Below are 22,682 nucleotides of genomic sequence, written 5' to 3'. Positions count from 1 at the left end.
ATGATGATTGACACAAATGAGGTCGTATTTTTATTTTTTTCGTGCGTCAATTTCGGACGAAAAAACGGACTCTATGTGCAAGGACCTTTAGTCCCGTGTTACAGTAAATGTCCTTGTTAGTCTTTATCATATTTAGTCAACCTCATCCTGTTTTTATTTAGTCAAGTTTTAGTCCACTCAAAGTTTGAGCATTTTAGTCTCAGCTTAGTCAAATAAAACCAGTATTTTAGTCGTTTTAGTCAACGAAAACTGTTCACATTTTAGTCTAGTTTTAGTCAATGAAAACTGTTGAATCTGCTGATGCGCTTGCACTAGTAGTAGTAATGGTACTTCGAAGCAGTGTTGGCAACTCTTTCCCAGGGAAAGTAGCTCATGCTGACTCTGCCCACCCGGACCAGTGTCGGCATGCGGCGGTAGCAATAGTCCTGATGGTGGCGCTACAGCGACCGTCTAAAGTTTCAAACTTTGAAAATTCATAACAAATCAGGCATATGGGCTACGGCTTTGGCACTTTCACCGAAATGTGTGCCCAAATGAGGAGAAACTTTTGTACGCTGCAACCTATGGCCAATTATGAAGTCTAAACACCGCAAAACTGCAAAAACTGTAAAACTAATTAAACCCTACTCCTCCCACATTTTTTCTTCAAACGACACCAAACTCCAGCATCTGCATCGATAGACTGTCCTCCACAAAAGTATCAAACAGATTTTTGATAGATCAAAAATTGAGCCCACAGTGCATCAAAATGTTTTACTGTAAATGGTACTTTAAACAGCTAATGCAAATTCTTGCTAAATAAAGCTCGAATCTCCACTGATCACTGATGATGTCATCAGTGATGTCATCAGTTTTGTGACATCACTGATGATGTCATCTATAAATTGCTCAGCCTTCCTCTCCATAACATCAGCTCTCCCACCTCATCGACTCTACAACAGCAAGGAGGCAAGTAACTTGTGTGTCTGCTTGTCTGTCTGTACACCTTTCTGGAGAAGAAGAAATATTTGTAGCCCTAGCATGAGTGCTAACTTATGATAGTGTTGTATTGTGTTTTAGGAAGCAAGGGTTCAGCTGCACCCTAGGACAGAGAAGACACGCAGCAGATGATAGAAAGCTCATCCATAAGAGACTTGAGACTTGACTTGGACTTGTGACTAAAGACTTGAGACGCAACCTAAAAGACTTGAGACTTGCTATAATTTGAGTTTGAGTTTGACATTTGAGTTGCCAAGCAAGTTTCAGGTGAAGGTCGATTATATTAAAATATTGATGACAGATCAAAGAGGGTAGCTGGCCAAACCTCAATTAAGGAATGTTATTGACAATGTGACTATGTTATTTTAAGATTTCTTCCTGGATCCTGAATCCTGAATCCTCTTGGCACACAAGTGTCGTTCCAATCCACCAGCCAGTATAAGTCCTCGTTCACACCATTATGCTGAAGCCACGCAGTTTTATTTTGGCGTCCTTGTTAACAGAAGAGACCGTTCACACCGTTGATTCTATCTAGAATTATCAGTGAGGGATGTCATCAGTGATGCAAAGTTGAGCAAATGTGCGCAGACATACAACTTTGCATCACTGATGACATTGATTCTATCTATAATTCCAGGAGTGTCTGTATGTCAGTAGGTCTGCACACAATCATTGTGATGTCATCAGTGAGTGATGTCATCAGTGATGCAAAGCAGAGCAATATACCCTTCTCACGGGGGCCATTTTGTGTCGAAAAGGCAGAATAAACACAGGTGCAAGCAATACACTAATGAGGGTATCCAAATTTGGGGCCAATAGTCCTAACGCTTGCATTACAGCGACCGTCTAATGTTTCAAACTTTGAAAATTCATAAGAAATCAAGCATACGTGCTACGGCTTTGGAACTTTCACCGAAATGTGGGCCCAAATGAGGAGAAACTTTTGTACAATGCAACCTATGGCCAATTATGAAGTCTAAAGACTGCCAAACTGCAAAAACTGTAAAACTAATTAAACCCTACTCCTCCCACATTTTTTCTTCAAACACCAAACTTCAGCATCTGCATCGCTAGACTGTCCTACACAAAAGTATCAAACAGATTTTCGAGTGGTCAAAAATTGAGCCCACAGTGCATCAAAACGTTGATGCACTGCCTAAAGAGCATCTTAATTACCCTAATTACCTAGGGCAATTAGGTTGTATTTGTGATGTCATCAGTCATTCAAGCAATTGTGATGCCATCACTGATGTCACTCGAGCAATTGTGATGTCACTTCTTCTCCCAGGAAGTCAGACTTCCCATGCATGAATATAAACCAAACTTTGCACAAAGGTCCAGTCCCATGCCAAACTAAGTTGACATGAATTTGGCGCCTATAGTCCTGATGGTGGCGCTACAGCGACCGTCAAAAGTTTCAAACTTTGAAAATTCATAACAAATCAGGCATATGGGCTATGGCTTTGCCACTTTCACCGAAATGTGTGCCCAAATGAGGAGAAACTTTTGTACGCTGCAACCTATGGCCAATTATGAAGTCTAAAGACCGCAAAACTGCAAAAACTGTAAAACTAATTAAACCCTACTCCTCCCACATTTTTTCTTCAAACGACACCAAACTCCAGCATCTGCATCGGTGGACTGTCCTCCACAAAAGTATCAAACAGATTTTTGATAGATCAAAAAGTGAGCCCACAGTGCATCAAAATGTTTTACTGTAAATGGTACTTTAAACAGCTAATGCAAATTCTTGCTAAATAAAGCTTGAATCTCCACGGAAAAAATTGACAAGATTTTGCTGTCAGAGTAGTTGAAGTGTACAAAATCTAAGAATTGTATCTCAAAAACTGAATTTTTGACAGTATTTTGAATTCTGCCCTCATGTATAGCCTAAAGAGCATCGTAATTGCCCTAATTACCTAATGATGTGATGTCACTTGAGCAATGACGTCATCAGTGATGTCATCAGTGATGATGTCATCAATGATGTCATCCTTCCTGGCTGAGTAGGACTGGGTGGGTGATGTGTTCAACTGCAATGTACTTAACCTGCTGCCTTCTGCCCCAGCCCTGTCATGAACGGCAGTGTTCTAATCTAAGCAGGCTGGATTGCATGCAGCAGATGACAGAAAACTCATCCATAAGAGACTTGAGACTTGACTTGGACTTGTGACTAAAGACTTGAGACGCGACTTGGACTATAGCTAAAAGACTTGAGACTTGCCCGGCCACGACCCATTGCTGCGCAGCAGCTATAATTAGTGTTAATTTTGTCATCTATTTTTAAATTTAGTCGTGTGTCAAATGTCCTTGTTAGTTTTTATCATATTTAGTCAAACTCATCCTCTTTTTGTTTAGTCAAGTTTTAGTCAACTAAAAAGTCTGAGTATTTTAGTCTCGTCTTAGTTAATGAAACTAAAAGTCTGAACATTTTAGTCTCGTCTTAGTCTTGGGGGGAAAAAGGTAGTCGACTTAACATTTTTCGTCATAGTTTTCGTCGACGAAATGAACACTCATCTATGGTCAGCTTCATTGCATTGCTTTTCTTCGGTTCAAGACTTTGTTGTCACAAAGTGGGGGAGTTAACTTCTTCTGGGGCGAGTCGTGAACTACAAAAGGAGCTTGCGTGACAAAATGTACCCAAACGAGAATGACCGCGCCGGCCCAGTCAGAACAAGTCGCCCTGCATTTCTGCTGCAAGCTGGAAGCGGTGGCCTCGCTTCACCCCACTGAATCATAAAGTATGCCTTCTCGCACATTGTGCTCCTCTGCTCGCTGTAATTGCTCTCATTAAAAATCAATCAATCAATGTACCTTCTACCTCTCTTTTCTGTTGGTGATTTCCCTTCTCTTATGTCTTTCCCTGGCCCCTTTCTCTCATCATCCAAGGGTCACAGGGGTACTGCACATCTGTTGTCAGGTTGCCGTGGCTCTGCCACTTGCACTTCTCTCTACTCGGCTCCTGCATGTAAGCAGCTCTGGCTGTGGATACTCCTTGGATGGGAGACTGGTGCTGGAAGTGGTGTTGGAGGACCAGTGCTGTAGGAGGTGCTCTCCCCCTCTGGTCTCGTGAATAATCTCCCCAGTGCCCCAGGGGGCAGAGACGGGGGACTCTGTCCTGTGAGTGAGCACCGTCCTTCGGATGAGACGTTAAACTGAGGTCCTGACTCTCTGTGGTCATTAAAGATCCCATCGGCGCTCTTCGCAAGAGTAGGGGTGTAACCCCGGTGCCCTGGGGGGTGTAACCTCGGTGCCCTGGGGGGTGTAACCCCCGGTGCCCTGGGGGGTGTAACCTCGGTGCCCTGTGGGGTGTAACCCCCGGTGCCCTGGGGGGTGTAACCCCCGGTGCCCTGTGGGGTGTAACCCCCGGTGCCCTGGGGGGTGTAACCTCGGTGCCCTGTGGGGTGTAACCCCCGGTGCCCTGGGGGGTGTAACCCCCGGTGCTCTGGGGGGTGTAACCCCCGGTGCCCTGGGGGGTGTAACCCCGGTGCCCTGGGGGGTGTAACCCCGGTGCTCTGGGGGGTGTAACCCCGGTGCCCTGGGGGGTGTAACCCCGGTGCCCTGTGGGGTGTAACCCCGGTGCCCTGTGGGGTGTAACCCCGGTGCCCTGTGGGGTGTAACCCCGGTGCCCTGGCTCGATATCTAATTGGCTCTTTCAGTCACCTACTCTCCACGTGTGTGTGTGTGTGTGTGTGTGTGTGTGTGTGTGTGTGTGTGTGTGTGTGTGCGGCGCGCGCTCGTATTATATTAGTTTATATACTGTCAGCAAGCAATGACAGTGGTTTGGACTTTGGAGTGCAATTCCTCAGGGCTTTTGACAGTCTAAGACTTCCTGGAGGCGTGGCTTTGTGATTGTAGCTCAGCTGCTGCTAACACTCATCACAGCACTGCAAACCTCCAGGCGTGCAGGGTGACTTTTTGAAACGGATGCCATGGGACTAGCAAATAAAATCACAGCATGAAAATGATTAGGAAGTGTTTGCCATTCAAACGCAGGTATGTGGACGGCTTTCCAAATTGTGGTGTGGGAATAGGTGGCTTTACCTGCTGAGTGGTTTTTGGTCAATGAATTCAAGTATAGAAGGGTTTCTTTCACCAGCTGCAACCCCACAGCACTTCCCTTTTCTCAGCTTCTTCTTCAGTGTTTTTTTGGCAGTTGGCATCCTTAAATCTCGCATCACCGCCACCTACTGTACTGAATTGTATCATCTTCACAGCGCTAACTATTCACAGTGTCCACCACTTTCTCAGCTGTTCAGGGGGAACACTGACGTACTGTACTTCCATTTCTTTGAATTTTTCCTATGTAAACGTTGAAATGTAAAGATAGGCCTATGCGTGCAATAACGTAGTGATAGTCGGCTTACTCTGTAACATGTAGCTTTTAATTTGCCTCTCAGGCTAGCTCCGGACCAGACAACAACGCTTCCTACTACCCCAGCGTGTGTGCACGTCTTTCCGACGAGGGTGGTTGTTATGGCAACTATCAGCAACAACAACTACTACTGCTAACTACAAGACATAAATACAGAAATAGCCTACGTTGTTACTGTGTCTGTCGGAGACACGGCGTTAAGGTTAACATTTAATATGGCCCGAATATCAGCCTGTGCTCAGCTATGTATACAGGAAGTAGACTGGATCTTCTTCTTCTTCTTCTTCATCTTAAACCGGATATTCAGGTGGGTTGTGACTGCTGTTCTGACATTCTACACATTCTTTCACCTTAAAGGAATAGTTCACCCAAAAATGGCAATTCTGTCATCATCGACTCCCCCCCTCGTGCCATTGGAAACGGGTGAAGTTTGTCCGTACAACACACACAGCGAGGTTACCAGCGCAACTCTTCTGCAGCCTTCTCTTAATGAAGAAGGGCTGCTACGGAGTTTGCGCTGGCAAGTGGCAACCTCCCCTTGTGTCGAATGGACAAACACATTCATTGACCGTTTCCCGCACACAGAGGTTCACCAAAAATGTGATTGGGATCATGAGGGGAATTGGTCAGGAGAAGTGTTTCCGTGCTGCATGCCACAGCTGTCGGGTGAAAACCCCGACGTCGACGTCTCAGTGTTTTCTTTTAGGAACAAGGGTCTCATTTTGACAGAGACAAGCCGTGCATTTTACAAGTCACACGAGGGACACGTCACCATGTCGGGAGTGCAGAGTCAAAGGAATGATTGTAATGTGTCCTCCGCTCCGATTACTTGATGTTTATCTCCCTTTCTTTCATCTATGTGACGGTGCAAGGCCTTGGCCAATATGTCTTTTTTTGAAGACCCATAATTCACTGATATATTTTGTGTCTTTTTATTTTTTCTAAAATAAAATGTTATGGCCAAAAAAAAAGTCCTAATAAGTTTCCACCAGAAAATTGGGTCGAAAATCCTTTCCAAATGGCATTTTAGACCATCATGGGACACCACTGAAACGGATACTAATAATCACATTCAGAAGGCCGTAGGATTTTCGCAATGCAGAAGAAACTGACGGAATCATGGAATTTGGGAATCAAAATCGAATCAACTGTAAAACATGCAATATTGGAGGATTTTCCATAAATTGGCCGAAATTGATAAGACTTCGGTATAATTATCAAAATGAAAAGTAGGCCCGTGCTGTGTGTGTGGTGGCTCACCTGGTAGCGTGCGTACCACGGAGGGCTTGGTCCTCGGCGCGGCCGACGCGGGTTCGGCTCCGACCCGAGGTCCTTGGCCGCGTGTCGTCCCCTCTCTCCCTGCCTTTCCTGTCTGCCTACTGTCCTGTCTGGTGAAGGTAAATGGCAAAAAAAGGGTAAAAAAAAACAACTATGCTTAATTATTGTAGCAACCTAAATGATTTTGTAATTGTAAAATAGGCCTTGAGAAATAATTCAGTTTTTGATTGGGGTGTCTTGAGAGGGGGGTGGTCTGTTTTGCGTGGGGCCCTTAAATCACCTCTCAACTTGGTTTTCACAGACAGCCAAGTCATAAAAAGGGGGGATATCGAGCCTAACCCCTAAATTATAATTCAAATGGGAGGGGGGATTTCAGCCAGCTATGGAACGAATGAGGCAAAGTTTGTCCCACATCACCTACTCAATCGTTGGAGAAACTCTGCTACATGCGTTAGATGATGTCATGATTACAGTGATGATGTCATCATTGAGGATGTCATCATTACAATGATGATGTCACCATTGAGGAGCCGACACCGATGGTGGCATAATTACAGTGATGATGTCATCATTGATGTTTTAACACCTGACATAATACACTGTTGAAGGCTGGTGATTTCGCCGTCACCGAGGAGTCGACACTGATGTCATCATTTCAGTGAGGAGTCGAGAGTGATGTGATAATTACAGTGACGATGTCATCATTGATGTTTTAACACCTGACATAATACACTGTTGAAGGCTGGTGATTTCGCTTATGATGTCATCATTTAATGTGATGCCTTGTTCGAGGGCTATAAGACTCTACTCTGCCAGCTTCAGGGTGCCTGATCGTGTATTCAGTTTTTGGTCCACTTCTGCAACAGCCTTCAGTCTTTGTTTACCTGCAAGCAAGCGTCAGTTGCTAGTTCCCATTTACCAACTGTTCCAAGCCCTTCAAGTGTCTGCTCATCAATCCACCAAAACCCCCACCTAACAACATGACTGCCTTTTAAATAAATAAAATATATATATATGAAAAGAAAGAAAAGACATTTCTGAATAATTAGCAGAAATTATGCAGATGTTATCTAAGCATAGAGGACAGTGCCATTGTTCAGTTGAAGTTAGAATGAGTGGAATGTGGTGTTACTGGGCCCAGTCCCACCTGCATGGCCATCATGCAAAACACCACTCACAGGCCGCCATGCAAATCTACAGCAGCCAGGCATGAAGGCTCTAAGCCTGCCATAACCAATGGGAAGGCTTAACAAATCACTAATAGGCCCGCTGTAATTTGTGTGTGTGTGTGTGTGTGTGTGTGGTGTGGCTGATTGAATGCTGTAGTCAAGATGAGGAGGAGGAGGAGTGGACAGATGCTGCTGAATTGCCAAGAACTCCATTAGATTTGATTGCTATGGGAATTATGCAGCGTTTGAGCAGCGTGTGTGAATGCGGTATGAGGAAGCGATAATTGAATATTGTGTGTGTGTGTGCATGTCTGCTTGTATGTCTTTTGGTGTGTATCTCTGTAAACGTGCCTATTTGTGTGGCTGTGTGTGTTTTGCCGTCGTCCTGCACGTATGAATAGCCGCCACTTGGGGGTAATGGGCTAGCTGAGTGTTGCTCTCGTCCGCTGCTCGCGCCGTGCTAACAGGTTGTTTCTCCAGGTTTAATGAGCTGCCATTAGCCAGATGTTAGCCGCTCTGTTCGCCCTCCTCTGACATTCCCCTCCAAAGATAGATTTTCCTCGCGTTTCAGCCGTCGCTGGAAGGTCTGGTTTCTCCATCTGACGTCCAATCAAAACGTCCCATCTTTTTTAATTTTTTTTCCTTGATCCCCCCCCCCCCCCCCCCCCCATTTTCTCCCCAATTGTACTTCCTCCGACACATGCGCAGTTGCCAGCCGCTTCTTTTCACCTGACAGCGGGGAGCTTCACTGGCAGGACGTAGCATGTGGGAAGGATCACGCCGGCTATTCCCACCAGTTCCCTTCCGCCCTGAACGGGCGCCGCGACCGACCAGAGGAGGCGCTATTGCAGCAGGCCTTCATTAGAGGCAGCCCATTGTTTTCGCAGGTCCTCAGCATCCACTAGGCTTATCAATTGTACAATTTACCATTAATCTGTAAAGAACTGACATGCTCTTTTTATGCCTACAGCCTAATCTAGTGATGTCAGATAGAATTATTTACTGCTACTAACGATAATAAATATCTGTCGAAATAATCACTCAAAAACCGTTAACTACTTCATCATACAATGTGATTTATTATTGGTACCAGAACTGCTCATCAGTCTTGCAAAACAACGCGTCGGTGCATCAAACAGACCAAGCGATCTTAACACGAGAGTTATGTTTGCTTCATTAATTGCAAAGCTTTTGTTCCAGTACCTGGAATGATATTTGAACCCGGATCATTAATCCACTGATCTATGAGGATTGAAGTTAGTGTAAGCAGTAGGGGTGCACCGATCGATCGGCACGCAATCTGTATCGGCCGATTTTGACCTCAAATATGTGATCTGCTGCTGCAGATATTTCTTTATTGTCGCCGATCGCATAGCCGATCATGCTGCACGTGAGAAACATGAGGCAGCCCATTTTCATGTCTTCAATGTCCATCGTTTAACTTTCATATTGTGCTCTAACGTTTATATCATTGTGTTGCAAAGCACACGCTTTGCTTTCGTCAGCCGTACTTTCCGTACTATAAGGCGCACCTGAATATAAGCCGCAGCAGCTAAATTGAATGATTGTTACATATATAAGCCGCACTGGACTATAAGCCGCAGGTGTTTTAATGTTTAAAACTGGTCAGGAGGAGGCGTAGCGCCTGCCTGTAACAGAGATCTCCGTGTCTTATCAGCGGAGACCGTTTTGAGTCCGATGAACAAATCAATCAAAAACACTTCACTACGTCCAACATAGGCTACAAGATTTGTTTAATTCCATTGAATTTGGCAGCGTGGACGAAACATGGGTGGAACGAAACATGCAAATTACATGTTTTGCATCCTCATCGTCGTAACACAGCCAGTTCTCCATCTTTTGAAGCATGATGTTAGATTACAACGAGCTAGTTGTGTGGCTTAAGGTCCTTACACATCGGGAGCGATGCGAATATACGGCACGAAATTGCGATGCGAGTTTTGACCCACCTGTCAATCACAGCCACAGATGTGTACACGTCGGAAGCGAATTTCTGAAAAATCGACCGTGGTTCGAAAAAATAAACACCGCAATAACGCTGGGCGAAACTTCGCCGTTGGTATGCACGGTTGCATTGACTGATATAGGTTCGGAAAATATTATTGATGTGCGAATTAATCGCACGAAAAATACGTGCTCGGTGTGTAAGGACCTTTAGCCTTCCAAAATGTTGCCGTTAAGTTTTTAGAATGTAATACATAGAATTGGGAACGTTACATTCAATTTCATTCAGACTGTGTTTCTGGCTCAATCGCTGACATTTTTCCCCCGGAGCGAGGGAGGGTGGGAGGAGGGAGGGTGTTTTACAGTAGTGGCTGAGAGAGCGTAGTGGCACAGTGCTCCAATCAGGTCGCGAGGCACATTTTTTGCAACATCATCCAATCAGGGTCTCGCTCTCGTAATGTCTGTCTTGCTCTCGTTCTGTCTCTCGTACCAAAATCCATAGATTTAGGAGGTCCCCTAGTGGCCGTTAGCTGTAAAAATCCATAGATAAACCGCACCGTTATATAAGCCGCAGGGCCGAAAAATGGGGGAAAAGCCGCGGCTATAGTCTGAAAATTACGGTACTCACCTCCACACACCACACCAGACTGTCAACATACCCCTTGCGTCTTTGAATCACACACATCAGCTGGTGATGAGCAGACTCAGCAGAGAGAAGTTACCTCCAGTCCTCCCGCCTACCGAGGCATTTGCATGCTGTTAAGTCCGTGTTTGATCCATATTTGCGTGTATCCTCCTAACGTTAATAGCTCCGGTTAGCTTTAGCCGCTTTAGCTTAATCGATAAAATAGTTAACTTGGGTCGAAGTTATTTTTCTTGTGTAACAGGGAAATCCCGGAAAATGGAGTATTTTTGTTGAGTGAACTGAACTGCATTGAACTGGTAACATGGAAATCCCGAAGTGGAATGAGTTTTGTTCTTTTATAAACTGAACTGAGGGAACTGGACTGAACTACTAGCCATTTAGTTCAACACAGTCTTGTGCTCCAATTATCTCACACACAAAAAATCATGTTGGCGGTTTCCTTTAGCCTACAAAATATAAAATATTGATGTAGAAAAAAAGAAAATGTGCTGCACTTTCAATTTGATGCATGAAATGTAGGCCTATATGTAAAATGGAAACTGTTCTATAATAGACTGCTATAGCTGCTTACAAAATAAATAAATAAATATATATATATATATATATATATCGGTGATCGGTAATCGGTGATCAGTCGATGATCGGTTGGGCAGATATTTCTCATAGGTGATCGGCAATCGGTGATCGGTGGCAAAAAACGTGATCGGTGCACCCCTAGTAAGCAGTGTGTTGTCCTGTATCAGTGTAGGATTTGGGCGGAGCTTCCGGCCACTACAACTGTTCTTATTTGAAATACTCATGCTGATGAAGCACTAATACACTCTTCTCACTGGGGCCATTTTTCCATTTTCCATTTTTCCATGATTGGAAGTTGGAAACCCTCATTAGTGTTTTGCTTGCACCTGTTTATTCTGCCTTTTCGACACAAAATGGCCCCCGTGAAAAGGCTCTATTGTAAATGCTTGCCCTGTGTTTGTGTTCTGTGGGGGATTTGCTCATGGGAATGTCCTGTATTTGTGTTCTGTGGGGGATTTGCTCATGGGAATGTCCTGTATTTGTGTTCTGTGGGGGGGATTTGGTCATGGGACTGTCGTTAGTCTGGTTGCAAACCAGTAGCGAGTGAAGCAGTTGACATGTAGAATGTCCGGCAGAAAACGGGATCTTCTGGTTGTGCAGCTGACGAACTTGCTTTCGTTGTAAGGGAGCAGAAGAAAGCCAGGACTGACTGCCCTGATGCTGTAGATTGCATTGAAAGTGGATCTCTTCTGATCCTCACACAGATAGGTACCGTAAATTCCGGACTATAAGCCGCGGCTTTTTTCCCGTTTTTTGGCCCCTGCGGCTTATATAACGGTGCGTCTTATCTATGGATTTTTTCAGAAAAAAAATTCCAAATATACATAAAATAATAATAATAAAAAAATAAAATCTCTCTTTTTTAGCACTCTTTCTACCTATAAATCCACTTCTGTTTTAATTTCCTCTGTTGCCCTCTTTTCACCACACCGCGGACACTGTGTGCAACATAACATAACACAAAGGTGTTGTGTTATGTTGTTTTGTTGAAATGTTACGCTAATACGGTAAATGGGAGCTTCATCAAACAGCCAACAATCCCCTCTGTGCGTGAACCCTTACATATGGTAATTACGGTAAGCAAAGTTCATCAGCCCGGAACCACAACAAGACGGGCAGTCGAGCAGTCTCTCTCTCACTCACCATGGGGAAAGTACGAAGAAATTCTCACGATGCAGCGTTCAAGCTGAAAGCAGTCGAACTCGCACTGAAAGAGGGGAATAGAGCAGCCGCGCGTACTCTTAGCATTAATGAATCGATGATCAGACGTTGGAAAAAGCAGCAGGAGGAACTGTCCCAGTGCAAGAAAACGAAAAAGTCCTTCAGAGGCCACAAAAGCAGATGGCCGGAGCTTGAGGATTGCCTTGAGGACTGGGTGTTGACCCAGCGAGCAGACGGCCGAGGCGTCTCCACGGTGCAGATCCGACTGAAGGCAAAAACGGTAGCCACCGAGATGAAGATTGAACATTTCCTAGGTGGGCCATCTTGGTGCTTTCGTTTCATGAAGCGAAAGGGACTGTCTGTCAGGGCGCGGACGACTGTCTGCCAACAGCTTCCTCCTGACTACCAGGAGAAAATCGCGAGCTTCGGCGAATACACACAAAGGAAGATCAAGGATTATTCCATCGCACCGGAGCAGATCATCAACATGGATGAAGTGCCCTTGACGTTCGACCTGCCACTCACTCGCACTGTGAACAAAAAAGGTGAATCGTCGGTAACGCTGAGAACCACAGGTCACGAGAGAACCAATTTCACCTGTGTTCTAGGATGCACAGCATCTGGAGCGAAGCTGCCGCCCATGGTGATCTTCAAGCGGATTACCATGCCGAAAGAGAAAATGCCAAGTGGTATCGTCGTGAAAGTGAACAAAAAAGGCTGGATGATGGAAACTGTAATGAAGGAGTGGTTGTCCCAGTGCTACGTCCAGCGCCCTGGAGGTTTCTTTCACGAAAAGAAAGCGTTGCTCGTCCTGGACAGCATGAGGGCTCACATCACCGATTCAGTCAAAGCAGCCATCAAGACCACCAACAGTATCCCAGCTGTGATACCTGGGGGCACGACCAAACACCTCCAGCCACTCGACATCAGTGTCAATCGGGCATTTAAAGTGGCGCTGCGCATGGAGTGGGAGACGTGGATGACGAGCGGTGACAAGTCATTCACTAAAACAGGGCGCATGAGGAAGGCAACCTTCGCACAAGTTTGCCAGTGGGTCCTGACAGCCTGGAGGAGTGTGAAGACATCCACGATCACCAACGGGTTCCGAAAGGCTGGGCTGCTGCGTGACGAAGAGGAGGACGCCGCCACATCTGATGGCCTTCAGAGGCTGTTCGAGTCGGACAGTGACGAAGAGGAGTTCGTTGGTTTTGAGAGCGACAACGAAGGAGAGAGAGGAGTGGCTGACGAAGCCACCCTGAACCTGTTCCTTTCCGACACAGAAGTTGAGGACTTTGCTGGTTTCAGTACGGAGGAAGAAGAGGAAGACGAGGAAGACGAGGATTAGTGACTTTACTTTGACTATGTTTACAGCCGTTTGCTGCACCTTCACCTAAAAGATGAAGAGAAGGATTACAGTACGGTACATGTTTACGTACGTATATTGAAATGTGATCTTAAAAAGAGACATGCAGCACCTTATCCTTTGAGGATTGTTTTTTGTTTTCCAGTTACGGTATTTACTGCACCTTAACCTTTTGAGAATTGTTTGATTGTTTTTACAGCACTTTATCCTTTTGAGGATTGTTTTATTATTATTATTATTGTTTTATTTTTTATAGCTACGGTATTTATTTTGTTTAAATGTTAATAAATGGGAGTTTATAGCCTATAGCCTACCCTACCGTAATGCTTGTTTTGTTGAATAAATGGGAGCTTCCCCAAACAGCGATCTCTTTCCCGACATTCCTCTCTGTGCACGAACCCTTTGATATGGTAATTAAACATCAAAACACCCGCGGCTTATAGTCCGGTGCGGCTTATATAAGAAAAAAATAGTCAATTTTGGTGCTGCGGCTTATAGACCGGTGCGCCTTATAGTCCGGAATTTACGGTAGTTACATGCGAAAATAGTTTCGCAGTAGCAGCCGATAAACATCTACGTCGGGTGAACTCTTGAAAAGTGTTTAAGGACCGCCCATAAGACCAAAACAAAATGTGTGACACACAGGGGCGGATTTTCCACTGGGGACAGGGGGGACATGTCCCCCCCACTTTTCAAAACCTTGATTCTGTGCCCCCCACTTTTTAAACTGAAGAAATCGTGGGTAAACTGAAAAGATCATGCTTAACACATTGAGTGCCAAGGACGTCTCTGGACGTCCTAAAAAAATGTAACGAGGAGTGCCAAGGACGTCTGTGGACGTCCTAAAATCATAATTCATATTATTCCATAATTCTGCTGTTTAAGGTCGTACCTAGCCAGTGAGCATGAATCCCTTCAAGGGATCACACGGCGCCACCTTAAACATCGACAGGGAAGCTGCGCCACCCACCTCAGATCCTTTACTTTGTGCATGAGACAGCAGGGAAAGACGTGATCAAAGAGGAAACCGATGCATGCTTCAGCCAGAGCCGTATATATTGCTCTGTCTGCAGCGGAGAGTGGGCTCGGCTGCATCCGCGCTCACAACTGAGCTCTTATGCTCCACACACGATTCCCTGCCAGAAAGCCAGCATCCGAAGCCGAACGGCCAAGCCTTTTCGTTCAGTCGCGTTTTGCATTTCCTTGATGCGCGCTGGGATCCGTCCGGGGCAAAAACGGAGTCGAGAAAACAAACTCTGTGCGTGTGGGGAGGAGCCACAGCTCAGAGGTGGAGAAGGGGGGGCGGGGGAGAGGGGGGGGGGGGGGGGCACGCAGGCTGCACAGAAACCACACCACGCCACCACATCAGAAAACACCAGCCAGAGTTAGTGAATGTGCTCGAAATTAGAGTGCAAAAGGTATTCATAAAAGTGACTATATCTTGGAAAGTAAAAAAAAACGACAGAAAACCCTTGAAAGTGCACTTTTTTCAGAGGCTGTCATTTCATAATGGAACTGTCTAGAAACAAAATTTATTCTTTGGAAGAAGCAGGAGTGTTCAATGTTTCATTAAAGTACAACCCCGTCAATATAGCCCTAATAGAAAAAATTCTATAGCTGTTTTCAACTGAATGGAAGTGAATCTGGCACAGGCTGCAGACAATTTTACTGAAGCGCTGTGGCACTCAATGTGTTAATACGCTACTGTTTTACCAGCCATCATATTATGGCTGAGAATGTTAATTGAGTTGCTAATTATAAGCTATAGGCTACTCCAAAAGATTGCCACGGATTTCCTCGTGTGTAAAAAGTGACCTCTCCAGTAGAGCCCGACCGATATATCGGTTCGGCGATATTATCGGCCGATATTGGCCGATTACCGATATATCGTATCGGCCGATATGGTGCGCCGATATTGCCGTTTTTTTTTTAAGTTAAGACGGCATGTTGTGTATATTTGATATTTTTTCTGAAATATTTATTCTATTGTGTTTTTGTATTTCTAGTTATTTATAATTATTAAATTCCCAGTTAATTGTTTCATTGCATTGAGTTTATTAATAAGCTGTAAAATATCCTGCCTACATTACATATTTCAATTCATGTCAACTCATATCTTTGTCAAGTGTTTGATATTTGAGGGTTGTTGATGTGGTGCCTCCTCTGGTCGTTAAGGGCGCCTGTTCAGAGGGAGGGGAACTCGTTGGAATAGCGTGATCCTCCCACGTGCTATGTCCTACCGGTGAAGCTTCCCCTGTCAAGGGGAAAAGAAGCGGCTGGCTAACTGCCCATGTGGAAGCATGGAGCCAGTTTTCGGCTTTCCCCAGATTGGCAGAGGGTGGAGCAACAACCAGGATAAATAAATAAAAAAATTAGCACTAATGGGGATAAAAATTTGATAAAAAAAAAAAAAGAATATCGGCCGATATTATCGGTATCGGAATTTTTTTACTCCCTAATATCGGTATCGGCATCGGCCTCAAAAATCCAGTATCAGTCGGGCTCTACTCTCCAGACCCTGAATGCATTTCTAATGGCGCTCTGTATGGAGATTCCCCTTTCCAAGCCGTCCCTGAAGGCAGCACTCACAGAGTTTGGCTTTTCTTAAGACTAAATAATGATATCACAACAGTATTGTAACAGCAAATTTAACTTTTGTACTAATATTATTCAGTTTGTGGAGTTATTTTTCTGTGAAAAGTATCATCCAAATGTTAATTTAAAATGAGATATTCCTCTAAATCTGGCTAAAAACTTTACAACTTTTTTGCCAGCCCCTGCCCCTCTAACATTCTCTGCACGTCCCTGCTGCTGTATAAAGGGTTAGGTGAAGAGAGGAAGTGAACATGGTAAGCAGTGAACATGGTTGAATTTAAAATAAAGCACACTAATAATAATAATAATAATAATAATGATAATAATAATACAACCAACGTGATTTCAATATGGCTCTGGCTTTCACATCAGTATTGTTCTATGCCTTGTTCATGTCACCTGCTTTCATATCAGACCTCTGATGAGTTGGAGGAGGTGGTGTCTAAAAGGCATGTATTTAGTGATGTGTGTAGTTCTTCATAGATCTAGCTAGCCTCTTAATCTTCCCCTCAGAGTGCACCAAATTGATGCATTTTACTTTAAAATGTAAAAAAAAATCTTCGGGGGGGGCATGCCGCCGGACCTCCCTAGAGGGTCAGCGCTCTACATTTTATCGTGTCCCCCCCACTCGTGAAACCAGATATTCGCCCTTGGTGACACACATACGAATTGACCAACCACAGCCCTTATTTGCGTGACGCAAATCGCAGGTGGTACATTTTGAACATTGGCTCCGACCATGTCAATCAGAGCGGCTTCCGCTCCCTCCTCCCTGTGTGTCGCTGTAAATAGTGCCCTGCCGCCTCAGTGAAAACAACAACGTTAACTAGCTAGCAAGCTAATGGCAGAAACCTACACGCTAGCTCGTTGCTACATGCTTAAAACCATAGACATATATAAAGGCTAGATGGCTTACCCGCGCTGCCGGTCAATGGAGAGCGATGTCGTCGCATGGTGGCCATCTTGCTACGGCACCACAGCTTTATATATATCTATGGGTTAAAAAAACGCTATTTTATTATTATTTTTGGCTCCAAATTACACCAAACTTAGACCGAAGCATCATCATCATGAGATGAATTCACGCACCTAGTTTCATGCAGTTTCATCCATTTTGCTAGGAGCTATGATCATCTGTTGTTGGGTTAGTATTATCACATCAGATGATCATAACTCCTAGGGAAATGGATGAAACTGCATGAAACTTTGTGCCTGAATCCCTCTCATGGCATAGATGCTTCGGTTTAATTTTGGTGTAATTTGGAGCCCATCAAAAAAATAGTGTTTTTAGTGTTTTTTTGTTTGTTTTTGCCTTATCTCGGGAACGGAATATGCTTGTAATAAACCAAACCGTTTGTAAATCCGTCAAGATTTCAGCGAGTTATGAGTATTTTTGTCTGTGCACCCTCCAACAGCTACCATAGAACGTACCAGAAAGCCTGCCGTAGCAAGATGGCGGCGCTTCAACGACGCTGGTGACTCCGCCTTAAGCCATCTAGCCTTTATATATGTCTATGCTTAAAACGGCAAGTTGGATTGTTTGAAACTATTTTCCAAGGGCATTGCCGCTAAGCGCCGCCCATCGCAATCCCACTATAGAGACCCTGCGGCGCCAGACTCCTCGGACGCAAGGGAGAGGAGGCTGGCCAGTGAGACTACTACTATATTGATGTCATATCACTGATGATGTCATGAATCACCGATGATGTCACAGACCCTGATAAGGTCAAAAATCACAGATGATGTCATGCAGCTCTAGATGGCTGGCCTGGTCACTACTATGATGTCACAATGGCTCTGTACAGTATGTAAGTGATTTGTGAGAGACAATGAGTGATGTCATAAATGACCGAACAGCCGCGCCGTTATTAGACTCTGTAGTTAGTTAAGTTAAGTAAACCTTTTTTGGCTTGTGATGATCCCACTTTGATGTCACAAAAATCTAGGGACCCCAGACATTCAAATTCCAGTACAACATCATGGGTAATATCATCAGTGATGTCACATGTAGACTTTTGTCTCAGAATTCTGATTTTAATCGTAGAATTCTGACTTTTTTTCCTAAAGTTTCTGAAAGTAAATTCCAATGTTTTTCCTCAGAATTCTTCTCTTTTCAGAATTCTGACATTAAACTCCGAATTCTAAGTATCTTGTCTCATCTAAGTAAAAAAAGAAATGCAAAATGCATGGCAGGCCACTCAAAAACGGGCAGCGGGCCGCAGTTGGCCCGCAGGCCGTAGTTTGGCCACCCCTCGTTTAGTCCCTGATCTCAGAGATGTATGACACACTGATGATGTCATAGACATTGTGACATCTTTCAGTGATTTCGTAAATCGTTCCCTGCAGACTCTATAACTAGGACTGTAAGCTGATGGTAAGCTCTAGGACAAAATCAACTCGTCTCTAAACAGAGTTATTGAACATGTCAAACAAAATCAACGAACAAGCAGAAAGGTCAATCTGGTCAGTGCTTAATGAGCAGCGTCTGGAGGGATCACCTCTGTGTGACGCGGTGATCAGAGTCGATGGCGTCAAATTCAACGCCCACAAGAACGCTCTCAGCACCTGCAGTGAATCCTTCCGCACTCTCTTCACCCATGGCCGGAACGACGACAACATCTATGATATCCCCGGCCCCGTGTCGGCCGACATGATGCAGCTCATCCTAGAGTACATCTACACCCGCTCTGTCCCGGTCACCGAGGAAAACGTGCGTGAGCTCTTGATAGCAGCGCACTGCCTCGGTGTCATGGGCGTCGTACACTTCTGCTGTGAGTTCCTCGAGGCGCAGCTCTGCCCAGAGACCTGCATCAGCATCTTTAAATTTGTGGACTTCTACAACTGCCAAGATCTGAGGCGCAAGGCCTTTTGCTTCATCCTGGCCCACTTTGAGCAGATTGCCGCAGCCCCCGAAGAGTTCCTGGAACTCTCTCTGGAGCAGCTGATGGACATTCTCGGACAAGACCATCTGAACGTGAGGAAGGAGAGCACGGCATTCGAGGCCGTGGTCCGCTGGATCGCCCACTCCCCCGAGGAGCGTGAAGGTGACATATCTGTGCTGCTGCCCAAGATCCGCCTTGGCTTGATGACCACCAACTACTTCATCAACCAGGTGAAAGACAACAGTCGCGTTAAGGACAACACGGAGTGCGAGCCAGTCATCATCGATGCAGAGAGCGCCATGGATGTAGACACCGTCAACCGAGCCTCCAACCCTCTGACCCGCCCACGCCTGCCTCATGCCGTCCTGTTGGTCTTCGGAGGCTGGAGCGACGGCAGTCCAATCAATGCCATTGAGGCGTATGATTCCCGCGCAGACCTCTGGGTCGATGTCACAAACCGTGACGAGCGTCCCCGGGGTTACCACGGCGTTGCTTTCCTAAATGGCGTCGTCTACTGTGCTGGTGGCTTCGAAGAAGTAGAGCCGTTAAGCACTGTGCGGAAGTTTGACCTCCGTACCCACACCTGGCACGAGGTGGGGCCTATGCATGATCGCCGCTGCTATGTCAGCATGGCAGTACTGAATGGCAAGATCTATGTCATGGGAGGCTACAACGGACATAGCCGGCTCCAGAGTGCTGAGACCTATGATCCTCAGACCAACCAGTGGACTCTGCTCCCGCCCATGAATGTGCAGAGGAGTGACGCCAGCGCCACAGTACTCAATGGCAAAGTGTACATCTGCGGTGGTTTTGATGGGACCGACTTCCTGGAAACAGCTGAATGCTACAACCCAGACACCAACCAGTGGACGCTGATCGCCAAAATGATCAGCAGACGCGGCGGCTTGGGCGTCATCGCCTATGGAGAGCGCGTCTATGCAGTGGGCGGCTTCGATGGCGACGCCCGAAAGTGCAGCACCGAGGCCTACGCCCCTCTGACCAACACATGGAGCGTCATGCCTGAAATGCTCAATCCACGCAGCAACTTTGGCATCGAGGTGATGGACGACCAGCTATTTGTTTGCGGAGGCTTCAACGGCACTACCATCTGCCCCGACGTGGAGCGTTACGACAGGAGCACCAACGAGTGGCACAAGGTCGGAAATATGGAGATCTCACGCAGCGCGTCCAGCTGTTGCGTGGCACATGGGCTGCCCAACATGGCCGAGTACGCCGCACCTCGCCCTGCCCTGCCCTCCGCCCCCACGGCACCGATGAGCCTGTCTGCAGATCAGTGGGATCCATCTGTCATCTAGCCCATCCAGCCTCTACACCTGAGCATAGACTGGCATAAATACACTTCTCTTTGGGCATCAAATGAAAAAACGTGCCCTCAGTAGACTCTGCCAACCTTTCTACAAAGTTTTGTGGTGTTACGTGAATCCGTTTGGAAGTTAGGTGTCTTTTTTATATACCACGCCCCCTTTTCGACAGTGGGCATGGAAAGTGAATCAGTTCTTCCTTGGCCCATGAGTTAAATGCCTTTTTGTGATTGGCCACGCCCATTACCAAGCCCCATTTTGGCCATTGGGTGTGGAAAGTTAACCAGTTCTAAGTTGGCACGTGACCAACTTGTCTACAAAGTTTTGTGGTGTTGCGTGTATCAGTTCCAAGTTGGCCCATGACCAACTCGTCTACAAAGTTTTGTGGTGTTACGTGTATCAGTTCTAAGTTAGCCCATGACCACGTGTATCCGTGTGGAGGTTTAGTGCCTTTTTGTAATTGGCCATGTCCATTGTCACGCCCCCTTTTGGCTAGTGGCCGTGGAAAGTTAATCAGTTCTAAGTTGGCCCATGACCTATGGGCCTGCTATCCTGCCAAGTTTCGGCAAATCCATGCATAACCTTTTGAGATATTTGTGGAATTGCAACTAATGTGGTAGCAACTATGCTTCCTGGTGTCCACAAAAAAAGAAAAAAGACATTATACCCTTTATATCGGACTGGCCACCACATATTAGATTACATATAGATACTGTCAAAAGAAAATATCTAAAAGACAAAATCACAACATTGCAAGTGCAGTCCAATATGTATAACTACCTTGTGAATACAGTATTGGCATACACGTCTCAGGAGCTGAAGGCTTTCAAATCCCTTGAGTCCTATAACTATTTCATCTGTGGCAAGGTCTGTGACATTCTTACTCTTGTGCCACCAACGACATCATCATCATCAAACATTGTCGTGACAGCAATGGTAAATAACCTAACATTAAATGCTTGTTTGATATGATCTGACACTTGCTTGCATGTTAGCCCAATGTTTGCTACTAACGTTAGCCTCTAGTCTCTTTCCCTTCACATTTGCGGACAGTAGGGCTTCTATTGCTGCTATTACTACAGCCGTGTGTTATTACCCGGCACACCATCGCTGTTGTGAAATAGCTCCTGACGCAGTAAAAACGGTATTAAATCGGCTAGTAACGGTGGCTAGCGTACTCCTGCTGCTGCTATCACCAGGCTGAGGAGGCTCCCAACAGAGACTGAGGGAGAGGGAGAGAGACTGAGGGAGAAGAGGAGAGAGGGGGGAGAGACTGAGGGAGCGAGAGAGGGAGACATTGTGCGTGCGCCAATAGGGCAGGCAAGGCCACACAGCGGCCGAGCTGCGGGCAAGGCCGCACAGCGGTCGAGCTACGAATGCGAGCTGAAGGACGGGCGGGAATCGAGTGCGCGAGATGTCTAGTACAGTATATACACGGATAGGAAGAGTGTTAAGTAGGCATTAAATAGGACTTTACAGAGGAATTTGAAAGGAATCTAATGGAGTAGAATGAGAAGAACAGAAATGCAGATGCCAGTGTTCCGGATGTTTCTAATCTTTGTGCGTGCCATGCGTGCATGTGTGTTTGTGTGAGTGTGTATAATACTGTATGTGTGTGTGTGTGTATATGTGTGCGTCCGTGCGTGTGGCTCAAGTTTATTCTTGTTGTTGCGTGTTTACTCTGTAGTTAAATGTCTCACATTTTCACATGTACGCCGTACATAGAGACAGTCTGTGTCTCGTCATAGACGCTGGGGTAGCTGGCTGAGGCCGTGGTCAGGGTGCGGTAAATCCGCCGTTCTATCCATTCGGCATAGTTAGCATTTAGCTGCTAGCCCAGCCCAGGTAGACATGATCGGGGATTTAACCCCCGCAGTAAACGCGCATCTGAACAGGCGTTTTATGTACCTGCTTTAGAATCCCCAATCCTGTAGTGTAGGGAGCCACAGCACCGTCCTTTGGTGAGTCAGCCCATTGAGATATATGGGGGGTTTTACGCCACTTGCGCGGCAGCCGTAGTAACATTTTGTTGGCGTTCCCACACAGACTGACTGTCTCTATCGCCCCGCTAGCTGCAGTACAACCACATCCATGCCAACGCAGTGTGGCAAGGCCTTGACTGCCAGTCTCATGTTCCTCATCTGTACCAACGCAGTGTGGCAAGGTATTAACTGCCAGTCTCATGTTCCTCATAATGTACCAACACAGTGTGGCAAGGCTTTAACTGCCAGTCTCATGTTCCTCATCTGTACCAACGCAGTGTGGCAAGGCCTTAACTGCCAGTCTCATGTTCCTCATCTGTACCAACGCAGTGTGGCAAGGCCTTAACCGCCAGTCTCATGTTCCATTACATTACATTACATTACGTCATT

The 22,682-nt window shown here is 45.8% G+C and overlaps 1 protein-coding gene and 1 pseudogene across 2 annotated transcripts in view; both read left to right on the top strand.

Annotated features, from left to right (window-relative positions):
• mgat3b (beta-1,4-mannosyl-glycoprotein 4-beta-N-acetylglucosaminyltransferase b) overlaps window positions 1–22,682 on the top strand; it is an 88,243-nt gene that overhangs the window by 10,397 nt on the left and 55,164 nt on the right.
• LOC310774919 (kelch-like protein 10 pseudogene) lies at window positions 18,529–20,304 on the top strand (annotated as a pseudogene). Its single transcript has one exon. The product of its transcript is annotated as a kelch-like protein 10 pseudogene (transcript).

Source organism: Poromitra crassiceps (genome assembly GCF_964638095.1).
Source record: "Poromitra crassiceps genome assembly, chromosome: 4".
NCBI lineage: Eukaryota > Metazoa > Chordata > Actinopteri > Beryciformes > Melamphaidae > Poromitra > Poromitra crassiceps.
The sequence above is the reverse complement of the archived record's forward strand: the minus strand, read 5'-3'. Positions and strand labels throughout refer to the sequence as shown.